The following is a 3,406-nucleotide window of genomic DNA, read 5'->3' on the forward strand; positions in this document are numbered from 1 at the left end:
TGTTAAGGTTCGTGTTATGTGCTCATATTTGAATTGATTTCTAAGTGATTTACTAGTATCAAAGCACGATATATGTGTGTGTGTGTGTGTGTGTGTGTGTGTGTGTGTGTGTGTGTGTGTGTGTGTGTGTGTGAATGAATTGGTATTTGAGGTTTTGTTAATGTAAGTCACCATATGAAAGAATGTGATTAAAGGTATTAGTATAATCTATGTAAATAGTGAAACATGTGCAAGAAATCTTGTGTATACAAACATACATATTCGGCCAAGTGGTTTTGTAACTAATGTACTGGTGTATATTTGGTCAAGTGAATTACAATTAGAATACAAGTTTTGTGAAAATCAATGTTCAATTTTAATGACAAGCCTTAATAGTATGAATTGCTTAAAACTTACTAAGCCTCAAAAGCTTACTCTGTTTCTTATTTCTTTGTTTTATAGATTGTTGATTTTGGCTATCGACTCGGGGATCGTCAGCATTTCTTCATACTATCGATCTTTTTGGTACAGTTATATTTTGGACTCGATATGGCATGTATAGGTTGGACTGTTGACAAAAATATGTTTTGTAATTGTAAATATCTTGACCGTATGAAAATGACACTTATGACTTATAAATCTGTATGTATTCAGTTCGATTTATACTTGTGTTGGTAGATTATGTGATTGAAATTAAATGTTTAGCTTGGTAATACCTCATAGCCTATACCGGCGATCGGACTCGGGCTAGGGGTGTTACAATGATAATCATAATTTCATAATAAATATTTCAAATAAATCATTATATCATTTCCAATTCAACACTTATCGATTATAATCGGGCATGTGATCAATTTATACATGAGTCATTCATATATATATATGTATATTTTTCCTCCTCCTCCTCTCCATCCACATCCTTAGTATAAACAACACACTTGTAGGTAACATTATCCATAATTTTCACTATCTACTTATGTGAATATTCAAGCTGCCCATCTGTGTCATAGTCACTAAATTATTTTTATCTTGAGCTACAGAACTCAAAATTAAGATCCATAAATTTTTCCAGAAACTAGACTCATATGTATTCTTACCATAAAAATTTCATAATTTTTTGTTGGGCCAATTAATACAGTTTATTCATTGAAGTCTCCCCTGTTCTGCTGCCTGACAGTTCCGATCCTTCTTCACTAAAAATTAATTATCTTCTCATACAGGATTCAAATGATGTCCTCGCTTGTTTCTATTGAAAATAGACTCATTCAGAATTCTAAACATATAAATTTAATCCCATAATTATTTTTATCCTATTTTTTATGATTTTACAAAGTCAGAACAGGGGAACCCGAAATCATTCTGACCTTGTCTCACAAAATTCATCATATCTCATGATTTACAATTCCATTGCTTACATCATTTCTTCTATAAGAAACTAGACTCAATAAGCTTTAATTTCATATTTTATTCATCCTCTAATTCAATTTTTAAAATTTTTTGTGATTTTTCAAAGTTAGACTACTGCTACTGTCCAAAACAGTTTTAGTGCAAAATGTTGATTTCCATTTTGCCCCAAATTTCACAATTCATACAATTCAGTCCTTGCTCAATTAACCCCTCAATTAAGATAATTTTATCAATTAATACTTTTCCTAGTAATTATAAGTTATTTCATAACTATTTAAATTCATAATTTCCACATAAAACTCTAACTTCAAACTCTTTTACAATTAGGTCCCAAACATTCACTTTCTATTCAATTCTTTCAAAAAAAATCAGCATATAAACAATTTGAAGCTTTAATTCCATGCCAAATCATCATATACTTCCAGCACATATTCATAGCAACTTTCAATTTCTTTCATAGAATCAAAAACTAATGAATTCAACAAGTGGACCTAGTTGTAAAAGTCATAAAAACACAAACATTTCAAGAAATAATCAAGAATTGAACTTACTTGAAGTAAAAATATGAAAAACCAGCTTAAGGGAACTCTTCCATGGCGTTTTTTCTGATGAGAATGCAGAAAAAATAAAGAGAAATCTAGATAATTCCACTTTAGTCCTAGCTTTATTAAGTAAATTTTGCAATTTTCTATTTTTTCCCTTAATTCTCCTTATTTTCTTGCTGATTTCATGCTCTTTCCGTCCAGCCCAAATAGAATTTGAGTCTATTTTCCTTTTAAACCCTCTTTCTTTTATTATTTAAGCTATTTAATCATTTCTCACAATTTTGCATTTGATACAATTTAGTCCTTTTTGTTCAATTAACTATCAGAACTTTAAAATTTCTTGACGAAACTTTAATACTAACTTATTAACACTCCATAAATATTTATAAAAATATTTATGGCTCGATTTAAAATTCCTGAGGTCTCAATACGTCGTTTTCGATTTTAATTATTTTAGTATTTATTTTTAGTACATTATTCACTATTTCAAAATTTTTCCTAAATTCACATTTAACTTATACTCACTAAATTAATAATATTTCCTACTCATTTTTCGGATTTAGTGATCTCGAATCACTGTTCCGACACCACTGAAAATTAGGCTGTTACAGTGTGGCCATTTCGAAGGGCACACGGGCTAGACACATGGGCGTGTGGTTGGCCGTGTGACCCAAGTCAGTATGTATGCCCGTTTCCACACGGCCTAAGACATGGGCATGTCTGGAGCCGTGTGAGGCACATGGCCTGTTCGCACGGGCGTGTGACCCTTGTAAGGTAGAAAATTTTGCTAAGTTTCCAAAATTTTCATATGTTATCGGTTTAGTCCCGAACCACTTTTAAAGCATGTTTAAGGCTCCGTAGGCCCTTATAAGAGACAATGTGATTGTGTTGAATGATTAATGAGAATGAATGCTTTATATTTGATAAATGTATGCTATATGTTGTGAATTGATTAGTAATACCTCGTAACCCTACTCCGGCGACAGATACGGGTTAGGGGTGTTACAGATATGTTCATGATATCCTGAGACATCATTCGTGTTGTCTTGAGACACCCTACTCTAACATTCATATTTTTACCTTGATTTGCTCGAGATATCCCTTCTATGTCTCAAGACATAAACCTACATATTATTGTAACTACGTAAAATCAATGTTCCCAACAATTAGAAACTCTCAAAAATCAACGAAATGATATAAATATGGCTCAAGGACACTTAAATGAAGACAAAAAAAATAAGTGTAGAACAAAAATCTAATCCTTTCACCTTGTTATTCTTATTTTCTCTTGTAAACACCTGTGGGTTCAATTCTTATTCATTAAGTGTTGTTTTGTAATTGTGAGAGCTTTATCATCGTATATTTATATTCTAGAGGTACTTATTCATTCTTAATTGTTTTTCTCAAATTTGTGAGAGGTTATTCAATGTTTTGGGTAAAAAAACTTAAGAGGAAGTGACTCTATATTGCCTAAT

Source organism: Gossypium hirsutum, chromosome A13, assembly GCF_007990345.1.
Source record: "Gossypium hirsutum isolate 1008001.06 chromosome A13, Gossypium_hirsutum_v2.1, whole genome shotgun sequence".
Classification (NCBI taxonomy): Eukaryota; Viridiplantae; Streptophyta; class Magnoliopsida; order Malvales; family Malvaceae; genus Gossypium; species Gossypium hirsutum.